The sequence below is a fragment of the Lissotriton helveticus genome, chromosome 12, assembly GCF_964261635.1.
Source record: "Lissotriton helveticus chromosome 12, aLisHel1.1, whole genome shotgun sequence".
Taxonomy (NCBI): Eukaryota; Metazoa; Chordata; class Amphibia; order Caudata; family Salamandridae; genus Lissotriton; species Lissotriton helveticus.
Window position 1 is genome coordinate 496,324,093 of NC_136073.1, and position 12,875 is coordinate 496,336,967.

Here is a 12,875-nt window from a genome sequence, read left to right on the forward strand (position 1 = left end):
TGAACCTTTCACAATCATGTCACCTGTGTTACCTCAGATTAGGAAGCAGACTGAGATTCTTTGCTGTTGGTTTGTGTCATTTTTTGGTAAAGTTTGTTAGGAATGTTTGCAAGAGAGAGGAAATGTATTTTGTAAAATAGTGAGTTTTCAGTACTGAAATGGAATGCTTGTACATAGGACCTGCGCTCTGTTTCTAAAATGTTATTCAAAAAACGAATTTAGGGCAAATATATGGCTTTTACATTTTTGAGAAGGAGTAAATAGTGTGTGCATGATTACATAAAAATATTTGAACCTTTCACAATCAGGTCAGCTGTGTTACCTCAGATTAGGAAGCAGACTGAGCTTGTTTGCTGTTGGTTTGTATAATTTTTTGGGTAATGCTTGGTAGAAATGTAATAGAGAGGAAATGTATTTTGTAAAATAGTGAGTTTTCAGTACTGAAATGGAATGCTTGTACATAGGACCTGCGCTCTGTTTCTAAAATGTTATTCAAAAAACGATTTTGGGGCAAATCAATGGCTTTTACATTTTTGAGAAGGAATAAATAGTGTGTGCATGATTACATAAAAATATTTGAACCTTTCACAATCATGTCACCTGTGTTACCTCAGATTAGGAAGCAGACTGAGCTTCTTTGCTGTTGGTTTGTGTCATTTTTTTGGTAAAGCTTGTTAGGAATGTTTGCAAGAGAGAGGAAATGTATTTTGTAAAATAGTGAGTTTTCAGTACTGAAATGGAATGCTTGTACATAGGACCTGCGCTCTGTTTCTAAAATGTTATTAAAAAAACGAATTTGGGGCAAATATATGGCTTTTACATTTTTGAGAAGGAGTAAATAGTGTGTGCATGAGAACATAAACATATTTGAACCTTTCACAATCATGTAACCTGTGTTACCTCAGATTAGGAAGCAGACTGAGCTTCTTTGCCGTTGGTTTGTGTCATTTTTTTGGTAATGCTTAGTAGGAATGTTTGCAATAGAGAGGAAATGTATTTTGTAAAATAGTGAGTTTTCAGTACTGAAATGGAATGCTTGTACATAGGACCTGCGCTCTGTTTCTAAAATGTTATTCAAAAAACGAATTTGGGGCAAATATATGGCTTTTACATTTTTGAGAAGGAGTAAATAGTGTGTGCATGATTACATAAACATATTTGAACCTTTCACAATCATGTAACCTGTGTTACCTCAGATTAGGAAGCAGACTGAGCTTCTTTGCTGTCGGTTTGTGTCATTTTTGTGGTAATGCTTAGTAGGAATGTTTGCAATAGAGAGGAAATGTATTTTGTAAAATAGTGAGTTTTCAGTACTGAAATGGAATGCTTGTACATAGGACCTGCGCTCTGTTTCTAAAATGTTATTCAAAAAAACGATTTTATGGAAAATCAATGGCTTTTACATTTTTGAGAAGGAATAAATATTGTGTGCATGATTAAATAAAAATATTTGAACTTTTTCCCAATCATGTCACCTGTGTTACCTCAGATAAGGAAGGACACCGAGCTTCTTTGCTGTTGGTTTGTGTCATTTTTTTGGTAATGCTTGGTAGGAATGTTTGCAAGAGAGAGGAAATGTATGTTACCTGTGTTTCCTCAAATTAGGAAGTGGATTGTGCAGATGAGGTGAGGCATGTCCAGGGGCGCAAAGGAGTTGAGGCCTGTGTCCATGAGTGCAATTGAGAGGACTTACCTCGTCTGACCCTTAGACAAACATTATCTAATCTGTGCCCCTTCAACAGGCCTCAATACATTGAGTATAATTGATGAAAACAGGGTGCAGATGAGATGAGGCGTGTCCAGGGGTGTAGATGAACTGAGGGCTGTCTAATGGTGCAGATGAGTTGTGGTCTATTCAGAGTTGCAGATAAGGTGAGGATTGTCAAGGGGTGCATAGGAGGTGATGCCTGTGTTGAAGAGTGTAGTGGAAGAGACGTCTGTCCAGGGGCGGAAAGGAGGTGAGGGCTGTGTCTAAGAGTGCAGTGGGGGATAAGCTTCATGAAGTGCAGTCCAGTGCACTCTTAGACACCGGCCTCACCACCTATGCTCCCCAGGACAGTCCTTACCTCATGTGTACAATCTGCTTACTAATCTGAGGAAACACAGGTGATATGATTGTGAAATGTGCAAATATATTATTTTAATCATGCAGATACTATCTAATCCTTGTCAATAATGTAAAACCAATTCATGTGCCCAAAATATTTTTTTAGAATTATATTTAAAAAACAGAGATAAGGTCATATGTATAAGTATTATAGTGTTTATATTGTTTGCTTATTGTCATTGTTTTGTTGTTTGGTAATAGTGGTCTATAATGATTTTTTTATTTATTTTTTTGTTTTCCACAGATTAAAATCAAGATTTCAATAGTAAGGAAATATGCCCTCAACGGAAAGGAGACGAAAAGATGCTAAGCGGAAAAAATCAAAAACAGCAACGGAATTAAAGCAGTCTCCTACAACAAATACTTCAAAAAACAGGAAAAAAGCTCCTGGTAAGACAACTAAGTCTTTCTTACGGAACATATGTAGATAAAAAAAAATGTTGGACAGAATGTAGAAAAAGAGAAGGAGAGAGCACATTTGAAGAGGAAGCAGAGACTCCGAAATTTTTTTACTACTGCAGCAGGAGACAATAATATGTATAGGAATAGAAGGCAAAATCAATTTAGGGATATTCGTAAACGAATGTTTTGCAATAGGGTGGTTTTAAATTTGTTAAAAAATATTAAAAAAGGTAAACAGAGATCTGCTTTTTATAAGAAAAAGAAAAGTGTAGAGAAGATTGTTGATCAGGCTTTTGAAGTTAAGAAAAAATTATTTATTTTAATAATCAATAGAATTAGGACACTTAACAAGACAATTGATGTTTTCAAATCAAACAGTAAATGGAAAAGAGTAATTAATCGGACTCCTTTTTGTAAAGTTTTTTCTGGAGAATGGATGCACAGTTCAAGTTGTGAGCCATTTTTTAATGAGGAGAGTTACTTTCAGGAGAATGATTTAGTGCATGCAGTTGACACCAGTGGTCGAGCATATGAGGTGAAAGACGGTTGTCCGATTGAAAAAGAGAAACTTGTGCCTAGAGAACCAGAAGAGGTGTTAACTGATGAAGTTTTAGGGAGACGTACTAAGGGTCCAGTGTACACTTGGAAGTGTAGTAGTATTTGTAGTGTGCGACAGGAATCAATCGATCGATTTGTTTTGTAATTTCTTACGTACATATAGTAAGAAAACTCTAAAACAGAAAATGAAGATGTTGCAAGACGTAGATCCTTGTAGAGTGAGAGAAAACACAGGTTTGCAAGGGCATTCACTGGCTTGTCTTTCTAGAAAAGTATACCAGAGTGTTTTTCATCATTTTAGGATGTTAGCAGTGCATCATAACAAAATGAGAAAATTAGTGAGAAGGTTGTATTATGCAAAAAGTCCAGCACTTAAGCTTAAACAATTAAACAGTGCTCTTTTGCATGGAACTGAATTAGATGTGAAGAAGATTTGTGAAGAAATTGAGATTTGTTATTTTGGTGATAAAAAGGACAGTGTAGAAATTGACACAGAAATTCAAGGTAATGTGGAAGACAATGTACAGATTTCAAGTACAGAAAAGTTTGACCAGGAAATTACCAGGTTTAAGGTGAAATCAAGTGAAAGGCCGCATTTTACTTGTGTGTGTTGTCGACGAACTCATTATAAGCATCAAACTAGATTAGTTGATTTATACGTAAAAAATGAAAAGATAAATAATTATGAGTGGAAAGATTTTGCCACTTATTTGTGTGTGGAGAATTTTTTTGATTTGAGTTCTGATCAGCGTATTTGTAAATATTGTTATGATAAATTAAATCAAAACAGAATGCCTGCTAGAGCTGTTCATAATAATCTGGAGTTGGTAGACATTCCTCCTGAATTGATGGATTTAAATACATATGAGTCTATTTTGATTCAATGTGTCCATCCTTTTCAGGCAGTTGTTCGCATGGAGCCTAAGATAGGGAAATTGCCTCCTTCAGATTTAGAGAGAGGATTAAAGGGAAGAGTTGTTTATTTGCCTCTAGATTTCAAGAAGAATATTGACACAATTGGTGTAGAGAAAGTGGAAGAGGAACCTCTGGTTATTCTAGTTAATGGGGTTCCGACAAAGAGTAAGAACATTTGGCAAGATTTAGTGGATGTTAGGAAAGTCAAAAAGGCAACGTTGTATTTGGTCAAAAACAATGAGTACTACAAACATGTATGTGTTGGAGCAGAGGAAACAGCTGCAGATGAAGACAGTGATTCTTCAGCTGGCCAAATTGAAAAAGTTGGTGTGTCTAAAAGTGAAGAAATATATGAACATTATACTGTTCATCCTTTGCATTCCAAAGAAGTGATGGGGAATGCAATTGACTTGTTTCAAATGAAAGCAGCAAAAGGAAGTCCCATTAGTGTATGGGAAGAAAGTTTGGAAGCTCGTTGTTTTCCACATTTATTTCCAACAGGTCGAGGTGGACGATATGACGATCGACCCCTTCAAATTCCTGCATCTGAATATCGAACTTTAAGATTATATGCTGAAGATCCAAGGTTTCGTCAATGCATTCCATATTTGTTTCATCTACTGTATGAAAGTGACTTGTCTGGGCTTTCTTATGCAGTAAACCATATACTGAAAAGTGGGAATAGCGCTAACGGGACGCTCACCGGTATGCGCCCCGGGGCGCGCCGTTGCACTACGCTTACCGGTGAGCGAATCGGTACGCGACCCGGGAGCGCTCCGGGGCAAAAAAATATTTCATAATTATACAATATAAAATTCGTTATAAAAAATATTACATTTCATACCTATAGAGATTTGCTATCAAAAAACCTATGAAATTCAGTGAAAAAACCATAGGTTTCACACCAGTTATAGTTAGGAATTAGAATTTAAAAAACGTATTAAATTCACTGAAAAAACCATAGGTTTCACACCATTTATAGTTAGCTGGAAATTTTACTCGCATAAAACCATTGAAATTCCCACGTTATAGTTAGTTGGACTCACTATAACTTGCATGTGCAATGCACTGCTGATGACGTCACATATTACATCACTCAAGACATGGTCAGTGACATCACTCATGACATCACCGATGACACCATCCTTGTGAGACAGTGACAGACCTCCTTTCACTGTAATGTAACCCTTAAAACACATATTCAAAAATAGAAACTAAATTTTTTTTAAAAATGGAGATACCCATACCAGTTACAACAACCAATTAAATATTTCCACTATCTATATACACATCCACTCATTCACCAACAGGTCTATATAATCACTCATACGTATACTCACTCATCATATGTAGTGATACACCTATACATCCTGTTACACACCGACAGTCATCCAAAAGATACTCTCACACATACTCACACATGCAAATAAACTATTGAACATCCATTTATTTGCATATACAGCTATACACACACTACCACCTTACTTTTAAGGAACCTTACACATACTTACTCTCTTAAACAATCACTTATAGAAACACATACTAATTTAAACAGGAACTCTTACAATCCCTTACTCTCACATATACTCACTTATATACATCAATATTCACATATACTACATTAAAACATATGTAGTTACTGATAAAGACACTAGTGAGACAGTCATTTAGTCAGTAACACACACATATACACAGTCATTCACCCATACAGTCCTGCACATATGCTGTCTTCAAAACACATACAAAGATAGAGTCAGTCATTCATGCATCTCTGTGCTAAGTAATACCCCCACCAAACCATACAAACACTCATACTGATACTAAATCAAACATCTAATAACCCATATACATACACATGTAGCTACTCACCAACCCATGCAGCCGCTTATACAGAAAGTGAAACACTAATCCTTATATTTAAATATTTAAACATTACTCACTAATATATGTATTGCCTAAGATACACTTATTAAGCCAGTTAACCAATCAATTTATTTTTTTTAAAACATCTAAACACTAATTTATTCTTCCATCAACTTTTACATATACATATATAACACATATTTATTTCTCGGATAGACACACATTCACTGGATGGTGTCATCAGTGATGTCATGAGTGATGTCACTGACCATGTCTTGAGTGATGTAATATGTGACGTCATCAGCAGTGCATTGCACGCGCAAGTTGTAGTGAGTCCAACTAACTATAACGTGGGAATTTCAATGGTTTTATGCGAGTAAAATTTCCAGCTAACTATAACTGGTGTGAAACCTATGGTTTTTCAGTGAATTTAATAGGTTTTTTAAATGCTAATTCCTAACTATAACTGGTGTAAAAACTATATATATATATATATACATACACACACACACACACACAAACACACACACACACACACATATATATATATATATATATATATATATATATATATATATATATATATATATATATATATATATATATATATATATATATATATATATATATATATATATATATATATATATTGTCTCTGAGACCTCTATCTGGGGATCATCTAAGCTATCTGTAGCAAGGATTATGAGAGCATGACAAAGCTCTTAGACAGGCCAATAAGATAGGAGATTGCTGAAATATCAGGGACAAGTTGTCATTATTACTGGGATTGATTAATGAGGCGCAGGAAAATGGATAAGCCTTTTTGAAAGTCTATTTGACATCAAACAAGCTATACTAAATCTAGGACAACTGGACAGCTATCATCCTTGAAATCAGGCATAATCAGTGCTCTAGGGGATGCTAAAAAATGTATCAAGATCCAAAGTTGACAAAATATAAAGGCTTTCTTTATCTCCTTCAGCTCACAGTTTTGCTAGATCAATAGAGCAGGAAACCATGAATGATTGGAAGTGGCTTGCTGATCGATATTTGTAAGAAATTGAGTTAGTAATTGTGAAGTATGTAAGTGCTGTGCAAGCAATAAGTCTGCAATTGTCTTTTTACTGGGAACCAAGTACCCCATTGTTGTACTCGACTCTTATAAAGTAGTGAAGTGGAGCAGGCCAAGGCCTACTCTGGGGAAGCGGTTTGGGCTAACAATCTTAATTTTCTAGCACACAACAACAGCACACAATAAATTATTGTCCTGTCAGGGATTTTTCTTTCGAAAAGTAAATGTACTTTTACTATAGACAAACTACTTAATACTACACATTAAATTACAAATAGGTGCGTCAGGTAGACAGTAATACCTTTGTTGACCCCCTCATATCATATTACACCCTAGTGAGTCATGAACCCCCTTAACCACAATGCATCCCACCTGTACCAGAAGCCACATCACAATATACTGTTAAAATCAATGAGCACTTTGATAGCAAACATTGATTGTTAACTTATGCATTAACAATAGAGCATTTGAATTTAAAACACATACATGTCTGAACCATATGTATATAAATTCCTACATCACACATTGGGCCTGATTACGAATATAGGTGACATTTTTCTCACCTGATAAATAATGACACCATGTGGTACGTTGAATACCAGGGGTGATAAGTAGCACCTGTTTCAAGCGTTTGGGGAAGAACATGAGGATTTTTTTTGCTGTGGTTAATGCACCAAAATCTGCATGATACAGTAAACAATGTATTCTTTTCTACTGTTAAATGTCAGCAGATTTGACCTACTGAAATGTAGTGAAGGTTGATATTTTTAACTCATCAAATAATTATCAGATGTGTTAAATAACACTCAACTCATAATTCTGACCTCTGGGCAAAAAAGGGGTTTATGCAGATGTTGGAAAATAATGACCCACTCATAATCAGGCTAATAATGTTGCAATAGGACCAACTACTAGAAATCCCCATACAAGAGCAAAATCTCCAGCTCCAGGCATGCTTGTTTCAACAGGTACACTTTCCTGGGATCATCATTTAAATATGCCCCAAAACCTAGATCAACTTTGGGAAGCAGTAGGGGGGTGTCTGCTGCACCTCCTGCTGACCCACCCCACAACGGATTAAAGCATCACAGAGCAAGTGAAGATATGCAAATTAGCTTGTGTGGGGCATTATGGGCCTCTCCAAGCTTGCCTTTTTAAATAAGACATGGGTGGTTTGCTCTACACTTTCTTCTTTTCTTGTATGATTTGCTCCTGGTGGCCATGCCCATCTACCAGCTACACTGTTAATAGGTATCCTGGCCTCCAGAGATATGCTTTTTGGTTGGAGCTGGGTTTTCCGGCTTCCTCTGCCTGCCTTTTAACCTGCCTGGCTCCTGTTGCTCCTCTACTTTCAGCTGGCAAAACACCCTCCTGCCTTTACTCCACAGGCCACAGAGCCTCCTGTCTTTCAGAGCACATGTGGATGAGCAGTGGAGGTAATATTTCCCCCCAGCTGGCCCTTAGTGGGCTGAAGGGCATCAAAATAATTAGCCCTAGTGCAACCCATCCTAGTCCTGGGGGATAAGCCGGTGAAAAAGTCCCTACTCCATCTTTGCACCACATCATCTGACTTCTCTTTCCAGCTAGATAATCCATTTCACTGTTGTCACCTCTCAGGTGTTCTTTACCGTCTCTGCCCTTTGCAGTTTTTTTTTAATTGGGGTGGAAAGTTCATGATGACACACACCCGGGCCAATCCTAGAATGCCACATCATCCCAGCACCTATGTCCCAACCCTCATGCACAGCATTATGGGACAGTAAAACATGGTGACTTCAAGTTTTTTCTGGAAATAGCTTCTTTCAAGGCCTCAGCTCTGCCCATGTTGATGTCTTTGTCTGGCCCCTTCCCACCCAAACATTAAAAGCAATCCCCTCCTGTGTTGACCCAAGAGGTCTGTCACTGCCGCTTTGTTCTAACCTTTGTTTTTGCAGGCCTAGACTGTGCCAGCCCTGGTGCAGCGTGACAGGTTAATTATCAAATGCAAATTTCACCGCCCCGTCCTCTACCAGGAAATAGGTCAATCACTGATAATTGTTTCTTTAATATGGTGACGCCTTTGTTTCCTCTACTGTGAAACAGATTATCCAACTTGGCTCAGTAGGGAAGACAAAGGTCTGTAATATTATTATGAGTTGAGACAGTGAAATATAACAATTCCAGAAGTCTCATAATATGAGGCTGTAGTGTGTTAAGACCTGCACATCAAAACTCGACATACACATTTTACCCCATTTTGATATCTTGCTAGATATGTAAGCCAAACTAGAGCAAAACTGTATTTTAGGGCAGAGTTCAACAATGTATATAATTCTGTGAAAGCACCACATACATTCTATTACACACTACAGAACTACTCATATTAACAGGCCTACCCCAGGTTAGCACCAACACTTGCAGAGTCCATTCTGTACCAGGATACCTGTACACAAAAATGTATATATATATATATATATTATTAGAAACCAGGAAATTTGTTCAAAAGTAAATAAATGCTTTTTATGTCGATTATTAACCAAATGCGGTTCAAGACACAAATGCTTGAGATTTTAAGCAACTGCAATCAATACCATTAGGCAGAGACCGTGGTGGTCAAGGGGAAGAAAAGCATAGGGTTAGATAGCGCAGTACCACCAACACATTTACCTTTGCAGTCGGTGGAGGCAACACTCCACCATGGAGTTTTGGGGGACCGTGGTCACCCAGAGTTCAGCGGAAGTTCTACTCCAGTGGAGTCAAAGTTTTGGAAATCCCAGGACTTGGGCACAACAGGCAGTTCTGGGTTACCTGGAGCAGAGGTGCCGGAAGTCTTGGGATGCACAGTTGGTTCTTCGTCAGCATTCAGCTACAGGTGCTGTGAGGGAAGTCATTTGCGGTCAGGGTGTTCATGCCCAAGTTGCTGCTTTCAGGCAGTCGAAGCCACCAGGCTCACAGGAGCTTGTCTGTTTCCAGCAGGCTGGTGGATGTGTTATTGGGGTTGGTTACCAGTCTGGTGACCAACAAACGTTGGCTGTTGCAACCTTTGGTTGGGGGGGTGAATCCCTTCGACATGGTCTATGCCGGTCTTCACCCCAGCTATCTGGGGGCTAGTACTACTAGTCCACAGGGAAGTCACTGGCAATTGGGGAAGGCTGGAAGGGCACCAGGGTTCTTGGAAGATACAAAGGTTTCATGTAGGGATGGCAGGCCACAATTGTCAAGTCCTTTCTCAGTTGTCAGGGTTTGGCATCAGTTTATTCTGCAAAAGAGTTCAGGTCCTGGTTCAGCAGTACGTCTTCTTCCTTTGTCTTCTTCTAGTCCTTGGAATCTGAAGTCAAGGTTTTGGGGAGCTACCTCAATACTGAATTTAAGGGGATACAAGGGGGAGATAGGTGGTAGCCAATGGAGTATTTACCTTTAAGGCGTCTACACCCTGTAGTGACTACTTCCTATAAGAAGAGGCACTCCCTAGCCCTGATTGGAGGTTTTTTCACCATCTCAAGATGCTGGAATTTCAGGAGACGGGTTCACCTCGCCTGCCCCGCCCTAGGGGTGGTCAGGCTGAGGAGGGACCCTCCTCCTCATATAACTAATGTTCCCGCCAAAAGTGGAGCAGGAAAGAGGGCTTGGCCTCCCCCAGTATCTGGGGGATCCTGTGTTGGATTTCAAAGGCAGCATCGCCTTTGAAGCTTCCCGCCCATGAAGGCCATCTTGTCCTGTAGAAGGTGTGCAACATCCAAACCCAGAACCAGTATTGTTTTTTGCATCTGAGAGTGCTAGCTCTCACTGTAGGAAGCCAGAAACATCTCTGGTGGTGGCAGGCTGGTGGAAACCAGCCGGAGGCCCCACTACTGTTTGATTAGTTTTGAAGGAACCCTTTAAAAGGGTCTCCAGTGTGAATTTATTAATAAATCCAATGCTGGCATCAGTGAGGATTTATTAAGACAAGACATTTGGTACCAAACATCTTAGAAATCAGTGAAGCCATTATGGAGCTTCCCTGTTCTTTTACACCATGACAGAATGGACTGGACATTGTAGGGGGACATCTGCTCATGCTGATATGCCCACTCATAAGGTACAGTGCACCCTGCCTTAGAGATAAAAGGTGGCTCACCTACATTTTGCGCATTGTAGGGGCACGTGGCACACAGGTATGTGTGTGTTAGAAATGGGGGTCTCTAGTTGGCAGAGGTAGGTACCTTTGACCAAAAAAGGGACCTTTCCTTATAGTCAAGGTCAAGGGGAAACACATTGTAAATAACCCCTGCTCACCCCCTTGGTAGCTTGGCATGAGCAGACAGGCGTATCCCCACGGCAATGTGTAAAGTATTTGCACCAACACCCACAGTATCACACCACAAATGGACACCACACACCGGTTATTATAACAAATATATAAAACTTTATCTTAAATTTAAGCGTGACCAAAGCAACAAAAATTCCACATATACAATTAGCTTTTCTTCAGGAAGTCTTTGATAGGGTTTATGATAAGAGAAAGGAAAATAGGCTGGCAGGTACGGTACGGATGAAAACACTTTTCCAGACATTTGGAAAGTCACATGGAAAACAAGGGCTTTAAATAGCATTGTCCTCTCCTCAGTTAAATCAGCAAACTGCAGGCCAGCCCCAGTGCACACAGCAAGGGCAGCACTTCACCTCAGCGTTCTTCAGCTGTTCTTCTTTGGCAGAGGTTCCTCTTGATCACAAAGTAGTCTTGGAAACTTGTATATCCCTGTGTTTCCACAACAGGAGGCCAGCTCTCCTCAGGCCCTTGGAGACTTTCTTTTCAGGACACAGCACACAGCAAAGTCATTGTCAATCAGGGGGACACAGCACACAGCAAAGTCCCTTGTCCTTCCTTAGGCAGAAATAGCAACTGCAGGCCAACCCCAGACACACAGCAAGGGCAGTACTTCTCCTTCAGCGTTTCAGATTTTCTCCTCAGCAAAGGTTCCTCCTTGGTTCTAAAGTAGTCTGATTTACAGGGGTATCATTGCTCATATTTAAACCCCAAATGTATTTGTTCTCTATGTGTGAGGGTTCCTGGACCCAGTCCAAACCAGTTCGCGGTGCACTCTGCCAGGGCTCAACAACTTCCTTTGTCAGTGTGGGCCAGGGTCATCAGACGCACCACAGGAGGTGGAGCCAACATTGTGGAAGGCAAGGAGAGCCCTATTCAGGCCTAGGTGGTACTCTTCCCACCACTCCAAATGCAGATAGGTCTATCTAGCCTAGTGCTGACTCACCCAGACTCCTGGAGCCACCCCAGCCCCAGTCACTCTCAAACCAGACAGTGAATCCAAAAACAGGCAGAGGCACACGGAAAGTTAAACAAGAAAATAGACACTTTCTAAAAGTGCTATTTTCAAACACAGAATTTAAAAACCATCCTTCCTAAAAGATGTGTTATTAAATTCTGAGTTCAGGGATACCAGACTCCAATTTTCTATCTCACTCCTATGAGAAGATATGCAGGTAAACATGTTAGACAGCATTCCCCATTCTGGCCTATGGGCAAGATAGCCTTTCAATAGTGAAAAACAAAAAACTTTAGCACTGATCAGCAGTATTAAAGTGCCCGGAGTCCTATAGCCAACAACCACAGGTCAGGAGAAATAAAGGAGCAAGATGCAAAAAGTTTGGGAATAACCCTGACAAAAGGGCTATTTGTGTGTCATAGTGACCTTCATATTTTCCTGCTCCAAGACAAGCAGCCTGCATTGGCAGAGTGTGGAGCCTTGGTGAGGGGGCCCTGGGGCGGCACAACCAGTGCTGCACCCCCAGAGGGCTCTCTGCAGCACCCATGCCCTAGGTGCAAGGGATACAATTTACTAGGAGCTTAAAGGGGTAGCTGAAGTTGTGTTAATCATGGCACAGGGTTTTGGGAAAGATATCTGGCACTGGGGACCTGATTAGCAAGGACCCAGTGCACTTACAGGTCAAAATTACACCAGGCATCAGGCAAAAAGTGTT